The 17,930-nt window shown below is 33.4% G+C and overlaps 5 non-coding genes across 5 annotated transcripts; all 5 read left to right on the top strand.

Moving 5' to 3' along the window:
• Positions 1–2,956: 2,956 nt before the first annotated feature.
• TRNAL-UAG (transfer RNA leucine (anticodon UAG)) lies at positions 2,957–3,038 on the top strand. The gene has a single exon. It is a non-coding gene; the product is annotated as a tRNA-Leu (tRNA).
• A 3,382-nt stretch (positions 3,039–6,420) lies between these two features.
• Positions 6,421–6,502, top strand: TRNAL-UAG (transfer RNA leucine (anticodon UAG)). Its single transcript has one exon. It is a non-coding gene; the product is annotated as a tRNA-Leu (tRNA).
• A 3,382-nt stretch (positions 6,503–9,884) lies between these two features.
• On the top strand, positions 9,885–9,966 carry TRNAL-UAG (transfer RNA leucine (anticodon UAG)). The gene has a single exon. It is a non-coding gene; the product is annotated as a tRNA-Leu (tRNA).
• A 3,382-nt stretch (positions 9,967–13,348) lies between these two features.
• TRNAL-UAG (transfer RNA leucine (anticodon UAG)) lies at positions 13,349–13,430 on the top strand. Its single transcript has one exon. It is a non-coding gene; the product is annotated as a tRNA-Leu (tRNA).
• A 3,381-nt stretch (positions 13,431–16,811) lies between these two features.
• TRNAL-UAG (transfer RNA leucine (anticodon UAG)) lies at positions 16,812–16,893 on the top strand. The gene has a single exon. It is a non-coding gene; the product is annotated as a tRNA-Leu (tRNA).
• Positions 16,894–17,930: the final 1,037 nt, after the last annotated feature.

Here is a 17,930-nt window from a genome sequence, read left to right as displayed (position 1 = left end):
GTGGTATCATGGCCGAGCAGTCTAAGGCGCTGGATTAAGGCTCCAGTCTCTTTGGAGGCGTGGGTGCAAATCTCACTACTGCCATCTTTATTATACAAAGAGTAGGGCAGTTATTGATGGCAAAGTGATTCTTTTTTTCCATTAGATAGGATATTACCCAACTGAAGTTGGTTGGTGGAAGATTCCTATAGCTACTCAACAGTTCATCATTGTTACAAGAGACTTCCCAAACGTTTTAAAAATGTTATCTGCTAAGAGTAAAGATGAGCCAAAATTAAGTTGGCATGAAGTAATTAGAAGTAATATCATAACTAATATTTATTTACTGAGTGGTCTTATCATACAATTAGAGATGGAAATGTTGGCAACGTGACTCATTGGTATAAATTGATGGATTTATATTCTGATTTCTCTATCTTTCCTATCTTTCTGGATTTTAATCTCACAGCTGTCTATCTTAGGCATTTGAATAGTACTTCAAAGTTATTTGGATACATCAGTTGCACAAAATAAAGAAAATCTGAAGACAAATATAATCATTACTTGTTAAATGTACCTGGCTTCTTTTACATTTTATCTCTGCTTTTCCTGACTTTGGGTAAAGTTTTGAATGACATTCCAGATATGAGAGTTAAAATATTTTAAAGTGTACAGCAGGTTGTAGGATGACAGAGCTATTCAAGCTGCTGGAATCAAATCCCACTGCTGCCATATTTATTCTCCAAGGAGAAGATCCAGTGATATATATCAAAGTGTATTCCTAAAGTAGATAAGGTATAAAAGAAGCTAAATTTGGTTGGTGGAAGCACACCATAAGCTGTCACATGCAGTAACTCAAAACAAGTTATCATGGTTTTAATAGTTTTCTCAAACCTTTTTTAGAACTATCTAAATTGTATTGTTGCTCTCAAAAAGTGGCTTTCAATATCTCTGCGATCTACATTATGCATCTAGCAAGCATCTCAATTTTTGAATATGTCAGTTAAAACAAACAAAAAGTAACTGAGAAAATTAAAAAATCAGTTCTCATCAATATTACCAAGTAAAACAAGGATGTTTTTACCTTTCATTGAATTCTTGTATTAGCGTATTGTTTATCATTTCATAGACTTTTAACATGACACTTCTTTCCAAGTGTCGCTTTAAAACAAAATTAAACATTTAATTTGCAGCAATCTTAATTATATGAAAGATCTGTGAGATAAGAACTCCATGTGTGCCAGTGGTAGCATGGCCGAGCGGTCTAAGGCGCTGGATGTAGGCTCCAGTCTCTTCGGAGGTGTGGGTTCAAATTCCACTGCTGCCAATCTTATTTTCCAAAGAATTGATTTTTGATCAGATATTAACCTACTGAAAAAGGTTGGTGATAGTACCCTGCATTAGCCACCAAGTTCCCAACAGTTCATCATAGTTGCAACAGTCTTCTCAAACCTTTAAAATAATGATATCTGCTAACAATAAAGATATTCAAATTTTAATGTTGCATGAAGTAATTATGTGCCCTATCAGAACTAATATTTTATTACTTCATGCATCTCAATTTCTTTTGTTATTTCAATGAAAATAAACAAAATGCAATTCAATAAAAAATCTGAATTTCTCATCGGATTTATGTTTAATAATGAACTTTCTTTTAACCTTTTCTGACATCTTTTCAATTAATACTTTAAAACAAAAAAAACCTTTTAACTTGATGTTCTAGATCTGTGAGCTACCCTAACAACATGCACATGTGGTATCATGGCCGAGCAGTCTAAGGCGCTGGATTAAGGCTCCAGTCTCTTTGGAGGCATGGGTGCAAATCTCACTACTGCCATCTTTATTATACAAAGAGTAGGGCAGTTATTGATGGCAAAGTGATTCTTTTTTTCCATTAGATAGGATATTACCCAACTGAAGTTGGTTGGTGGAAGATTCCTATAGCTACTCAACAGTTCATCATTGTTACAAGAGACTTCCCAAACGTTTTAAAAATGTTATCTGCTAAGAGTAAAGATGAGCCAAAATTAAGTTGGCATGAAGTAATTAGAAGTAATATCATAACTAATATTTATTTACTGAGTGGTCTTATCATACAATTAGAGATGGAAATGTTGGCAACGTGACTCATTGGTATAAATTGATGGATTTATATTCTGATTTCTCTATCTTTCCTATCTTTCTGGATTTTAATCTCACAGCTGTCTATCTTAGGCATTTGAATAGTACTTCAAAGTTATTTGGATACATCAGTTGCACAAAATAAAGAAAATCTGAAGACAAATATAATCATTACTTGTTAAATGTACCTGGCTTCTTTTACATTTTATCTCTGCTTTACCTGACTTTGGGTAAAGTTTTGAATGACATTCCAGATATGAGAGTTAAAATATTTTAAAGTGTACAGCAGGTTGTAGGATGACAGAGCTATTCAAGCTGCTGGAATCAAATCCCACTGCTGCCATATTTATTCTCCAAGGAGAAGATCCAGTGATATATATCAAAGTGTATTCCTAAAGTAGATAAGGTATAAAAGAAGCTAAATTTGGTTGGTGGAAGCACACCATAAGCTGTCACATGCAGTAACTCAAAACAAGTTATCATGGTTTTAATAGTTTTCTCAAACCTTTTTTAGAACTATCTAAATTGTATTGTTGCTCTCAAAAAGTGGCTTTCAATATCTCTGCGATCTACATTATGCATCTAGCAAGCATCTCAATTTTTGAATATGTCAGTTAAAACAAACAAAAAGTAACTGAGAAAATTAAAAAATCAGTTCTCATCAATATTACCAAGTAAAACAAGGATGTTTTTACCTTTCATTGAATTCTTGTATTAGCGTATTGTTTATCATTTCATAGACTTTTAACATGACACTTCTTTCCAAGTGTCGCTTTAAAACAAAATTAAACATTTAATTTGCAGCAATCTTAATTATATGAAAGATCTGTGAGATAAGAACTCCATGTGTGCCAGTGGTAGCATGGCCGAGCGGTCTAAGGCGCTGGATGTAGGCTCCAGTCTCTTCGGAGGCGTGGGTTCAAATCACACTGCTGCCAATTTTATTTTCCAAAGAATTGATTTTTGATCAGATATTAACCAACTGAAAAAGGTTGGTGATAGTACCCTGCATTAGCCACCAAGTTCCCAACAGTTCATCATAGTTGCAACAGTCTTCTCAAACCTTTAAAATAATGATATCTGCTAACAATAAAGATATTCAAATTTTAATTTTGCATGAAGTAATTATGTGCCCTATCAGAACTAATATTTTATTACTTCATGCATCTCAATTTCTTTTGTTATTTCAATGAAAATAAACAAAATGCAATTCAATAAAAAATCTGAATTTCTCATCGGATTTATGTTTAATAATGAACTTTCTTTTAACCTTTGCTGACATCTTTTCAATTAATACTTTAAAACAAAAAAACCCTTTTATTTTGATGTTCTAGATCTGTGAGCTACCCTAACAACATGCACATGTGGTAGCATGGCCGAGCAGTCTAAAGCGCTGGATTAAGGCTCCAGTCTCTTTGGAGGCGTGGGTGCAAATCTCACTACTGCCATCTTTATTATACAAAGAGTAGGGCAGTTATTGATGGCAAAGTGATTCTTTTTTTCCATTAGATAGGATATTACCCAACTGAAGTTGGTTGGTGGAAGATTCCTATAGCTACTCAACAGTTCATCATTGTTACAAGAGACTTCCCAAACGTTTTAAAAGTGTTATCTGCTAAGAGTAAAGATGAGCCAAAATTAAGTTGGCATGAAGTAATTAGAAGTAATATCATAACTAATATTTAATTACTGAGTGGTCTTATCATACAATTAGAGATGGAAATGTTGGCAACGTGACTCATTGGGATAAATTGATGGATTTATATTCCGCTTTCTCTATCTTTCCTATCTTTCTGGATTTTAATCTCACAGCTGTCTATCTTAGGCATTTGAATAGTACTTCAAAGTTATTTGGATACATCAGTTGCACTAAATGAAGGAAATCTGAAGACAAATATAATCATTACTTGTTAAATGTACCTGGCTTCTTTTACATTTTATCTCAGCTTTTCCTGACTTTGGGTAAAGTTTTGAATGACATTCCAGATATGAGAGTTAAAATATTTTAAAGTGTACAGCAGGTTGTAGGATGACAGAGCTATTCAAGCTGCTGGAATCAAATCCCACTGCTGCCATATTTATTCTCCAAGGAGAAGATCCAGTGATATATATCAAAGTGTATTCCTAAAGTAGATAAGGTATAAAAGAAGCTAAATTTGGTTGGTGGAAGCACACCATAAGCTGTCACATGCAGTAACTCAAAACAAGTTATCATGGTTTTAATAGTTTTCTCAAACCTTTTTTAGAACTATCTAAATTGTATTGTTGCTCTCAAAAAGTGGCTTTGAATATCTCTGCGATCTACATTATGCATCTAGCAAGCATCTCAATTTTTGAATATGTCAGTTAAAACAAACAAAAAGTAACTGAGAAAATTAAAAAATCAGTTCTCATCAATATTACCAAGTAAAACAAGGATGTTTTTACCTTTCATTGAATTCTTGTATTAGCGTATTGTTTATCATTTCATAGACTTTTAACATGACACTTCTTTCCAAGTGTCGCTTTAAAACAAAATTAAACATTTAATTTGCAGCAATCTTAATTAAATGAAAGATCTGTGAGATAAGAACTCCATGTGTGCCAGTGGCAGCATGGCCGAGCAGTCTAGGGCGCTGGATGTAGGCTCCAGTCTCTTCGGAGGTGTGGGTTCAAATTCCACTGCTGCCAATCTTATTTTCCAAAGAATTGATTTTTGATCAGATATTAACCTACTGAAAAAGGTTGGTGATAGTACCCTGCATTAGCCACCAAGTTCCCAACAGTTCATCATAGTTGCAACAGTCTTCTCAAACCTTTAAAATAATGATATCTGCTAACAATAAAGATATTCAAATTTTAATGTTGCATGAAGTAATTATGTGCCCTATCAGAACTAATATTTTATTACTTCATGCATCTCAATTTCTTTTGTTATTTCAATGAAAATAAACAAAATGCAATTCAATAAAAAATCTGAATTTCTCATCGGATTTATGTTTAATAATGAACTTTCTTTTAACCTTTTCTGACATCTTTTCAATTAATACTTTAAAACAAAAAAAACCTTTTAACTTGATGTTCTAGATCTGTGAGCTACCCTAACAACATGCACATGTGGTATCATGGCCGAGCAGTCTAAGGCGCTGGATTAAGGCTCCAGTCTCTTTGGAGGCATGGGTGCAAATCTCACTACTGCCATCTTTATTATACAAAGAGTAGGGCAGTTATTGATGGCAAAGTGATTCTTTTTTTCCATTAGATAGGATATTACCCAACTGAAGTTGGTTGGTGGAAGATTCCTATAGCTACTCAACAGTTCATCATTGTTACAAGAGACTTCCCAAACGTTTTAAAAATGTTATCTGCTAAGAGTAAAGATGAGCCAAAATTAAGTTGGCATGAAGTAATTAGAAGTAATATCATAACTAATATTTATTTACTGAGTGGTCTTATCATACAATTAGAGATGGAAATGTTGGCAACGTGACTCATTGGTATAAATTGATGGATTTATATTCTGATTTCTCTATCTTTCCTATCTTTCTGGATTTTAATCTCACAGCTGTCTATCTTAGGCATTTGAATAGTACTTCAAAGTTATTTGGATACATCAGTTGCACAAAATAAAGAAAATCTGAAGACAAATATAATCATTACTTGTTAAATGTACCTGGCTTCTTTTACATTTTATCTCTGCTTTACCTGACTTTGGGTAAAGTTTTGAATGACATTCCAGATATGAGAGTTAAAATATTTTAAAGTGTACAGCAGGTTGTAGGATGACAGAGCTATTCAAGCTGCTGGAATCAAATCCCACTGCTGCCATATTTATTCTCCAAGGAGAAGATCCAGTGATATATATCAAAGTGTATTCCTAAAGTAGATAAGGTATAAAAGAAGCTAAATTTGGTTGGTGGAAGCACACCATAAGCTGTCACATGCAGTAACTCAAAACAAGTTATCATGGTTTTAATAGTTTTCTCAAACCTTTTTTAGAACTATCTAAATTGTATTGTTGCTCTCAAAAAGTGGCTTTCAATATCTCTGCGATCTACATTATGCATCTAGCAAGCATCTCAATTTTTGAATATGTCAGTTAAAACAAACAAAAAGTAACTGAGAAAATTAAAAAATCAGTTCTCATCAATATTACCAAGTAAAACAAGGATGTTTTTACCTTTCATTGAATTCTTGTATTAGCGTATTGTTTATCATTTCATAGACTTTTAACATGACACTTCTTTCCAAGTGTCGCTTTAAAACAAAATTAAACATTTAATTTGCAGCAATCTTAATTATATGAAAGATCTGTGAGATAAGAACTCCATGTGTGCCAGTGGTAGCATGGCCGAGCGGTCTAAGGCGCTGGATGTAGGCTCCAGTCTCTTCGGAGGCGTGGGTTCAAATCACACTGCTGCCAATTTTATTTTCCAAAGAATTGATTTTTGATCAGATATTAACCAACTGAAAAAGGTTGGTGATAGTACCCTGCATTAGCCACCAAGTTCCCAACAGTTCATCATAGTTGCAACAGTCTTCTCAAACCTTTAAAATAATGATATCTGCTAACAATAAAGATATTCAAATTTTAATTTTGCATGAAGTAATTATGTGCCCTATCAGAACTAATATTTTATTACTTCATGCATCTCAATTTCTTTTGTTATTTCAATGAAAATAAACAAAATGCAATTCAATAAAAAATCTGAATTTCTCATCGGATTTATGTTTAATAATGAACTTTCTTTTAACCTTTGCTGACATCTTTTCAATTAATACTTTAAAACAAAAAAACCCTTTTATTTTGATGTTCTAGATCTGTGAGCTACCCTAACAACATGCACATGTGGTAGCATGGCCGAGCAGTCTAAAGCGCTGGATTAAGGCTCCAGTCTCTTTGGAGGCGTGGGTGCAAATCTCACTACTGCCATCTTTATTATACAAAGAGTAGGGCAGTTATTGATGGCAAAGTGATTCTTTTTTTCCATTAGATAGGATATTACCCAACTGAAGTTGGTTGGTGGAAGATTCCTATAGCTACTCAACAGTTCATCATTGTTACAAGAGACTTCCCAAACGTTTTAAAAGTGTTATCTGCTAAGAGTAAAGATGAGCCAAAATTAAGTTGGCATGAAGTAATTAGAAGTAATATCATAACTAATATTTAATTACTGAGTGGTCTTATCATACAATTAGAGATGGAAATGTTGGCAACGTGACTCATTGGGATAAATTGATGGATTTATATTCCGCTTTCTCTATCTTTCCTATCTTTCTGGATTTTAATCTCACAGCTGTCTATCTTAGGCATTTGAATAGTACTTCAAAGTTATTTGGATACATCAGTTGCACTAAATGAAGGAAATCTGGAGACAAATATAATCATTACTTGTTAAATGTACCTGGCTTCTTTTACATTTTATCTCAGCTTTTCCTGACTTTGGGTAAAGTTTTGAATGACATTCCAGATATGAGAGTTAAAATATTTTAAAGTGTACAGCAGGTTGTAGGATGACAGAGCTATTCAAGCTGCTGGAATCAAATCCCACTGCTGCCATATTTATTCTCCAAGGAGAAGATCCAGTGATATATATCAAAGTGTATTCCTAAAGTAGATAAGGTATAAAAGAAGCTAAATTTGGTTGGTGGAAGCACACCATAAGCTGTCACATGCAGTAACTCAAAACAAGTTATCATGGTTTTAATAGTTTTCTCAAACCTTTTTTAGAACTATCTAAATTGTATTGTTGCTCTCAAAAAGTGGCTTTGAATATCTCTGCGATCTACATTATGCATCTAGCAAGCATCTCAATTTTTGAATATGTCAGTTAAAACAAACAAAAAGTAACTGAGAAAATTAAAAAATCAGTTCTCATCAATATTACCAAGTAAAACAAGGATGTTTTTACCTTTCATTGAATTCTTGTATTAGCGTATTGTTTATCATTTCATAGACTTTTAACATGACACTTCTTTCCAAGTGTCGCTTTAAAACAAAATTAAACATTTAATTTGCAGCAATCTTAATTAAATGAAAGATCTGTGAGATAAGAACTCCATGTGTGCCAGTGGCAGCATGGCCGAGCAGTCTAGGGCGCTGGATGTAGGCTCCAGTCTCTTCGGAGGTGTGGGTTCAAATTCCACTGCTGCCAATCTTATTTTCCAAAGAATTGATTTTTGATCAGATATTAACCTACTGAAAAAGGTTGGTGATAGTACCCTGCATTAGCCACCAAGTTCCCAACAGTTCATCATAGTTGCAACAGTCTTCTCAAACCTTTAAAATAATGATATCTGCTAACAATAAAGATATTCAAATTTTAATGTTGCATGAAGTAATTATGTGCCCTATCAGAACTAATATTTTATTACTTCATGCATCTCAATTTCTTTTGTTATTTCAATGAAAATAAACAAAATGCAATTCAATAAAAAATCTGAATTTCTCATCGGATTTATGTTTAATAATGAACTTTCTTTTAACCTTTTCTGACATCTTTTCAATTAATACTTTAAATCAAAAAAACCCTTTTAACTTGATGTTCTAGATCTGTGAGCTACCCTAACAACATGCACATGTGGTATCATGGCCGAGCAGTCTAAGGCGCTGGATTAAGGCTCCAGTCTCTTTGGAGGCGTGGGTGCAAATCTCACTACTGCCATCTTTATTATACAAAGAGTAGGGCAGTTATTGATGGCAAAGTGATTCTTTTTTTCCATTAGATAGGATATTACCCAACTGAAGTTGGTTGGTGGAAGATTCCTATAGCTACTCAACAGTTCATCATTGTTACAAGAGACTTCCCAAACGTTTTAAAAATGTTATCTGCTAAGAGTAAAGATGAGCCAAAATTAAGTTGGCATGAAGTAATTAGAAGTAATATCATAACTAATATTTATTTACTGAGTGGTCTTATCATACAATTAGAGATGGAAATGTTGGCAACGTGACTCATTGGTATAAATTGATGGATTTATATTCTGATTTCTCTATCTTTCCTATCTTTCTGGATTTTAATCTCACAGCTGTCTATCTTAGGCATTTGAATAGTACTTCAAAGTTATTTGGATACATCAGTTGCACAAAATAAAGAAAATCTGAAGACAAATATAATCATTACTTGTTAAATGTACCTGGCTTCTTTTACATTTTATCTCTGCTTTTCCTGACTTTGGGTAAAGTTTTGAATGACATTCCAGATATGAGAGTTAAAATATTTTAAAGTGTACAGCAGGTTGTAGGATGACAGAGCTATTCAAGCTGCTGGAATCAAATCCCACTGCTGCCATATTTATTCTCCAAGGAGAAGATCCAGTGATATATATCAAAGTGTATTCCTAAAGTAGATAAGGTATAAAAGAAGCTAAATTTGGTTGGTGGAAGCACACCATAAGCTGTCACATGCAGTAACTCAAAACAAGTTATCATGGTTTTAATAGTTTTCTCAAACCTTTTTTAGAACTATCTAAATTGTATTGTTGCTCTCAAAAAGTGGCTTTCAATATCTCTGCGATCTACATTATGCATCTAGCAAGCATCTCAATTTTTGAATATGTCAGTTAAAACAAACAAAAAGTAACTGAGAAAATTAAAAAATCAGTTCTCATCAATATTACCAAGTAAAACAAGGATGTTTTTACCTTTCATTGAATTCTTGTATTAGCGTATTGTTTATCATTTCATAGACTTTTAACATGACACTTCTTTCCAAGTGTCGCTTTAAAACAAAATTAAACATTTAATTTGCAGCAATCTTAATTATATGAAAGATCTGTGAGATAAGAACTCCATGTGTGCCAGTGGTAGCATGGCCGAGCGGTCTAAGGCGCTGGATGTAGGCTCCAGTCTCTTCGGAGGCGTGGGTTCAAATCCCACTGCTGCCAATCTTATTTTCCAAAGAATTGATTTTTGATCAGATATTAACCAACTGAAAAAGGTTGGTGATAGTACCCTGCATTAGCCACCAAGTTCCCAACAGTTCATCATAGTTGCAACAGTCTTCTCAAACCTTTAAAATAATGATATCTGCTAACAATAAAGATATTCAAATTTTAATGTTGCATGAAGTAATTATGTGCCCTATCAGAACTAATATTTTATTACTTCATGCATCTCAATTTCTTTTGTTATTTCAATGAAAATAAACAAAATGCAATTCAATAAAAAATCTGAATTTCTCATCGGATTTATGTTTAATAATGAACTTTCTTTTAACCTTTGCTGACATCTTTTCAATTAATACTTTAAAACAAAAAAACCCTTTTATTTTGATGTTCTAGATCTGTGAGCTACCCTAACAACATGCACATGTGGTAGCATGGCCGAGCAGTCTAAAGCGCTGGATTAAGGCTCCAGTCTCTTTGGAGGCGTGGGTGCAAATCTCACTACTGCCATCTTTATTATACAAAGAGTAGGGCAGTTATTGATGGCAAAGTGATTCTTTTTTTCCATTAGATAGGATATTACCCAACTGAAGTTGGTTGGTGGAAGATTCCTATAGCTACTCAACAGTTCATCATTGTTACAAGAGACTTCCCAAACGTTTTAAAAATGTTATCTGCTAAGAGTAAAGATGAGCCAAAATTAAGTTGGCATGAAGTAATTAGAAGTAATATCATAACTAATATTTAATTACTGAGTGGTCTTATCATACAATTAGAGATGGAAATGTTGGCAACGTGACTCATTGGGATAAATTGATGGATTTATATTCCGCTTTCTCTATCTTTCCTATCTTTCTGGATTTTAATCTCACAGCTGTCTATCTTAGGCATTTGAATAGTACTTCAAAGTTATTTGGATACATCAGTTGCACTAAATGAAGGAAATCTGAAGACAAATATAATCATTACTTGTTAAATGTACCTGGCTTCTTTTACATTTTATCTCAGCTTTTCCTGACTTTGGGTAAAGTTTTGAATGACATTCCAGATATGAGAGTTAAAATATTTTAAAGTGTACAGCAGGTTGTAGGATGACAGAGCTATTCAAGCTGCTGGAATCAAATCCCACTGCTGCCATATTTATTCTCCAAGGAGAAGATCCAGTGATATATATCAAAGTGTATTCCTAAAGTAGATAAGGTATAAAAGAAGCTAAATTTGGTTGGTGGAAGCACACCATAAGCTGTCACATGCAGTAACTCAAAACAAGTTATCATGGTTTTAATAGTTTTCTCAAACCTTTTTTAGAACTATCTAAATTGTATTGTTGCTCTCAAAAAGTGGCTTTGAATATCTCTGCGATCTACATTATGCATCTAGCAAGCATCTCAATTTTTGAATATGTCAGTTAAAACAAACAAAAAGTAACTGAGAAAATAAAAAAATCAGTTCTCATCAATATTACCAAGTAAAACAAGGATGTTTTTACCTTTCATTGAATTCTTGTATTAGCGTATTGTTTATCATTTCATAGACTTTTAACATGACACTTCTTTCCAAGTGTCGCTTTAAAACAAAATTAAACATTTAATTTGCAGCAATCTTAATTAAATGAAAGATCTGTGAGATAAGAACTCCATGTGTGCCAGTGGTAGCATGGCCGAGCAGTCTAGGGCGCTGGATGTAGGCTCCAGTCTCTTCGGAGGTGTGGGTTCAAATTCCACTGCTGCCAATCTTATTTTCCAAAGAATTGATTTTTGATCAGATATTAACCTACTGAAAAAGGTTGGTGATAGTACCCTGCATTAGCCACCAAGTTCCCAACAGTTCATCATAGTTGCAACAGTCTTCTCAAACCTTTAAAATAATGATATCTGCTAACAATAAAGATATTCAAATTTTAATGTTGCATGAAGTAATTATGTGCCCTATCAGAACTAATATTTTATTACTTCATGCATCTCAATTTCTTTTGTTATTTCAATGAAAATAAACAAAATGCAATTCAATAAAAAATCTGAATTTCTCATCGGATTTATGTTTAATAATGAACTTTCTTTTAACCTTTTCTGACATCTTTTCAATTAATACTTTAAAACAAAAAAACCCTTTTAACTTGATGTTCTAGATCTGTGAGCTACCCTAACAACATGCACATGTGGTATCATGGCCGAGCAGTCTAAGGCGCTGGATTAAGGCTCCAGTCTCTTTGGAGGCGTGGGTGCAAATCTCACTACTGCCATCTTTATTATACAAAGAGTAGGGCAGTTATTGATGGCAAAGTGATTCTTTTTTTCCATTAGATAGGATATTACCCAACTGAAGTTGGTTGGTGGAAGATTCCTATAGCTACTCAACAGTTCATCATTGTTACAAGAGACTTCCCAAACGTTTTAAAAATGTTATCTGCTAAGAGTAAAGATGAGCCAAAATTAAGTTGGCATGAAGTAATTAGAAGTAATATCATAACTAATATTTATTTACTGAGTGGTCTTATCATACAATTAGAGATGGAAATGTTGGCAACGTGACTCATTGGTATAAATTGATGGATTTATATTCTGATTTCTCTATCTTTCCTATCTTTCTGGATTTTAATCTCACAGCTGTCTATCTTAGGCATTTGAATAGTACTTCAAAGTTATTTGGATACATCAGTTGCACAAAATAAAGAAAATCTGAAGACAAATATAATCATTACTTGTTAAATGTACCTGGCTTATTTTACATTTTATCTCTGCTTTTCCTGACTTTGGGTAAAGTTTTGAATGACATTCCAGATATGAGAGTTAAAATATTTTAAAGTGTACAGCAGGTTGTAGGATGACAGAGCTATTCAAGCTGCTGGAATCAAATCCCACTGCTGCCATATTTATTCTCCAAGGAGAAGATCCAGTGATATATATCAAAGTGTATTCCTAAAGTAGATAAGGTATAAAAGAAGCTAAATTTGGTTGGTGGAAGCACACCATAAGCTGTCACATGCAGTAACTCAAAACAAGTTATCATGGTTTTAATAGTTTTCTCAAACCTTTTTTAGAACTATCTAAATTGTATTGTTGCTCTCAAAAAGTGGCTTTCAATATCTCTGCGATCTACATTATGCATCTAGCAAGCATCTCAATTTTTGAATATGTCAGTTAAAACAAACAAAAAGTAACTGAGAAAATTAAAAAATCAGTTCTCATCAATATTACCAAGTAAAACAAGGATGTTTTTACCTTTCATTGAATTCTTGTATTAGCGTATTGTTTATCATTTCATAGACTTTTAACATGACACTTCTTTCCAAGTGTCGCTTTAAAACAAAATTAAACATTTAATTTGCAGCAATCTTAATTATATGAAAGATCTGTGAGATAAGAACTCCATGTGTGCCAGTGGTAGCATGGCCGAGCGGTCTAAGGCGCTGGATGTAGGCTCCAGTCTCTTCGGAGGCGTGGGTTCAAATCACACTGCTGCCAATTTTATTTTCCAAAGAATTGATTTTTGATCAGATATTAACCAACTGAAAAAGGTTGGTGATAGTACCCTGCATTAGCCACCAAGTTCCCAACAGTTCATCATAGTTGCAACAGTCTTCTCAAACCTTTAAAATAATGATATCTGCTAACAATAAAGATATTCAAATTTTAATGTTGCATGAAGTAATTATGTGCCCTATCAGAACTAATATTTTATTACTTCATGCATCTCAATTTCTTTTGTTATTTCAATGAAAATAAACAAAATGCAATTCAATAAAAAATCTGAATTTCTCATCGGATTTATGTTTAATAATGAACTTTCTTTTAACCTTTGCTGACATCTTTTCAATTAATACTTTAAAACAAAAAAACCCTTTTATTTTGATGTTCTAGATCTGTGAGCTACCCTAACAACATGCACATGTGGTAGCATGGCCGAGCAGTCTAAAGCGCTGGATTAAGGCTCCAGTCTCTTTGGAGGCGTGGGTGCAAATCTCACTACTGCCATCTTTATTATACAAAGAGTAGGGCAGTTATTGATGGCAAAGTGATTCTTTTTTTCCATTAGATAGGATATTACCCAACTGAAGTTGGTTGGTGGAAGATTCCTATAGCTACTCAACAGTTCATCATTGTTACAAGAGACTTCCCAAACGTTTTAAAAATGTTATCTGCTAAGAGTAAAGATGAGCCAAAATTAAGTTGGCATGAAGTAATTAGAAGTAATATCATAACTAATATTTAATTACTGAGTGGTCTTATCATACAATTAGAGATGGAAATGTTGGCAACGTGACTCATTGGGATAAATTGATGGATTTATATTCCGCTTTCTCTATCTTTCCTATCTTTCTGGATTTTAATCTCACAGCTGTCTATCTTAGGCATTTGAATAGTACTTCAAAGTTATTTGGATACATCAGTTGCACTAAATGAAGGAAATCTGAAGACAAATATAATCATTACTTGTTAAATGTACCTGGCTTCTTTTACATTTTATCTCAGCTTTTCCTGACTTTGGGTAAAGTTTTGAATGACATTCCAGATATGAGAGTTAAAATATTTTAAAGTGTACAGCAGGTTGTAGGATGACAGAGCTATTCAAGCTGCTGGAATCAAATCCCACTGCTGCCATATTTATTCTCCAAGGAGAAGATCCAGTGATATATATCAAAGTGTATTCCTAAAGTAGATAAGGTATAAAAGAAGCTAAATTTGGTTGGTGGAAGCACACCATAAGCTGTCACATGCAGTAACTCAAAACAAGTTATCATGGTTTTAATAGTTTTCTCAAACCTTTTTTAGAACTATCTAAATTGTATTGTTGCTCTCAAAAAGTGGCTTTGAATATCTCTGCGATCTACATTATGCATCTAGCAAGCATCTCAATTTTTGAATATGTCAGTTAAAACAAACAAAAAGTAACTGAGAAAATTAAAAATCAGTTCTCATCAATATTACCAAGTAAAACAAGGATGTTTTTACCTTTCATTGAATTCTTGTATTAGCGTATTGTTTATCATTTCATAGACTTTTAACATGACACTTCTTTCCAAGTGTCGCTTTAAAACAAAATTAAACATTTAATTTGCAGCAATCTTAATTAAATGAAAGATCTGTGAGATAAGAACTCCATGTGTGCCAGTGGTAGCATGGCCGAGCAGTCTAGGGCGCTGGATGTAGGCTCCAGTCTCTTCGGAGGTGTGGGTTCAAATTCCACTGCTGCCAATCTTATTTTCCAAAGAATTGATTTTTGATCAGATATTAACCTACTGAAAAAGGTTGGTGATAGTACCCTGCATTAGCCACCAAGTTCCCAACAGTTCATCATAGTTGCAACAGTCTTCTCAAACCTTTAAAATAATGATATCTGCTAACAATAAAGATATTCAAATTTTAATGTTGCATGAAGTAATTATGTGCCCTATCAGAACTAATATTTTATTACTTCATGCATCTCAATTTCTTTTGTTATTTCAATGAAAATAAACAAAATGCAATTCAATAAAAAATCTGAATTTCTCATCGGATTTATGTTTAATAATGAACTTTCTTTTAACCTTTTCTGACATCTTTTCAATTAATACTTTAAAACAAAAAAACCCTTTTAACTTGATGTTCTAGATCTGTGAGCTACCCTAACAACATGCACATGTGGTATCATGGCCGAGCAGTCTAAGGCGCTGGATTAAGGCTCCAGTCTCTTTGGAGGCGTGGGTGCAAATCTCACTACTGCCATCTTTATTATACAAAGAGTAGGGCAGTTATTGATGGCAAAGTGATTCTTTTTTTCCATTAGATAGGATATTACCCAACTGAAGTTGGTTGGTGGAAGATTCCTATAGCTACTCAACAGTTCATCATTGTTACAAGAGACTTCCCAAACGTTTTAAAAATGTTATCTGCTAAGAGTAAAGATGAGCCAAAATTAAGTTGGCATGAAGTAATTAGAAGTAATATCATAACTAATATTTATTTACTGAGTGGTCTTATCATACAATTAGAGATGGAAATGTTGGCAACGTGACTCATTGGTATAAATTGATGGATTTATATTCTGATTTCTCTATCTTTCCTATCTTTCTGGATTTTAATCTCACAGCTGTCTATCTTAGGCATTTGAATAGTACTTCAAAGTTATTTGGATACATCAGTTGCACAAAATGAAGAAAATCTGAAGAGAAATATAATCATTACTTGTTAAATGTACCTGGCTTCTTTTACATTTTATCTCTGCTTTTCCTGACTTTGGGTAAAGTTTTGAATGACATTCCAGATATGAGAGTTAAAATATTTTAAAGTGTACAGCAGGTTGTAGGATGACAGAGCTATTCAAGCTGCTGGAATCAAATCCCACTGCTGCCATATTTATTCTCCAAGGAGAAGATCCAGTGATATATATCAAAGTGTATTCCTAAAGTAGATAAGGTATAAAAGAAGCTAAATTTGGTTGGTGGAAGCACACCATAAGCTGTCACATGCAGTAACTCAAAACAAGTTATCATGGTTTTAATAGTTTTCTCAAACCTTTTTTAGAACTATCTAAATTGTATTGTTGCTCTCAAAAAGTGGCTTTCAATATCTCTGCGATCTACATTATGCATCTAGCAAGCATCTCAATTTTTGAATATGTCAGTTAAAACAAACAAAAAGTAACTGAGAAAATTAAAAAATCAGTTCTCATCAATATTACCAAGTAAAACAAGGATGTTTTTACCTTTCATTGAATTCTTGTATTAGCGTATTGTTTATCATTTCATAGACTTTTAACATGACACTTCTTTCCAAGTGTCGCTTTAAAACAAAATTAAACATTTAATTTGCAGCAATCTTAATTATATGAAAGATCTGTGAGATAAGAACTCCATGTGTGCCAGTGGTAGCATGGCCGAGCGGTCTAAGGCGCTGGATGTAGGCTCCAGTCTCTTCGGAGGCGTGGGTTCAAATCACACTGCTGCCAATTTTATTTTCCAAAGAATTGATTTTTGATCAGATATTAACCAACTGAAAAAGGTTGGTGATAGTACCCTGCATTAGCCACCAAGTTCCCAACAGTTCATCATAGTTGCAACAGTCTTCTCAAACCTTTAAAATAATGATATCTGCTAACAATAAAGATATTCAAATTTTAATGTTGCATGAAGTAATTATGTGCCCTATCAGAACTAATATTTTATTACTTCATGCATCTCAATTTCTTTTGATATTTCAATGAAAATAAACAAAATGCAATTCAATAAAAAATCTGAATTTCTCATCGGATTTATGTTTAATAATGAACTTTCTTTTAACCTTTGCTGACATCTTTTCAATTAATACTTTAAAACAAAAAAACCCTTTTATTTTGATGTTCTAGATCTGTGAGCTACCCTAACAACATGCACATGTGGTAGCATGGCCGAGCAGTCTAAAGCGCTGGATTAAGGCTCCAGTCTCTTTGGAGGCGTGGGTGCAAATCTCACTACTGCCATCTTTATTATACAAAGAGTAGGGCAGTTATTGATGGCAAAGTGATTCTTTTTTTCCATTAGATAGGATATTACCCAACTGAAGTTGGTTGGTGGAAGATTCCTATAGCTACTCAACAGTTCATCATTGTTACAAGAGACTTCCCAAACGTTTTAAAAATGTTATCTGCTAAGAGTAAAGATGAGCCAAAATTAAGTTGGCATGAAGTAATTAGAAGTAATATCATAACTAATATTTAATTACTGAGTGGTCTTATCATACAATTAGAGATGGAAATGTTGGCAACGTGACTCATTGGGATAAATTGATGGATTTATATTCCGCTTTCTCTATCTTTCCTATCTTTCTTGATTTTAATCTCACAGCTGTCTATCTTAGGAATTTGAATAGTACTTCAAAGTTATTTGGATACATCAGTTGCACTAAATGAAGGAAATCTGAAGACAAATATAATCATTACTTGTTAAATGTACCTGGCTTCTTTTACATTTTATCTCAGCTTTTCCTGACTTTGGGTAAAGTTTTGAA

The sequence above is a fragment of the Taudactylus pleione genome, unplaced genomic scaffold (assembly GCF_031769625.1).
Source record: "Taudactylus pleione unplaced genomic scaffold, aTauple2 ptg000016l, whole genome shotgun sequence".
NCBI lineage: Eukaryota > Metazoa > Chordata > Amphibia > Anura > Myobatrachidae > Taudactylus > Taudactylus pleione.
Note: the sequence above shows the minus strand (reverse complement) of the source record. Positions and strands in the feature narration are given on the sequence as shown.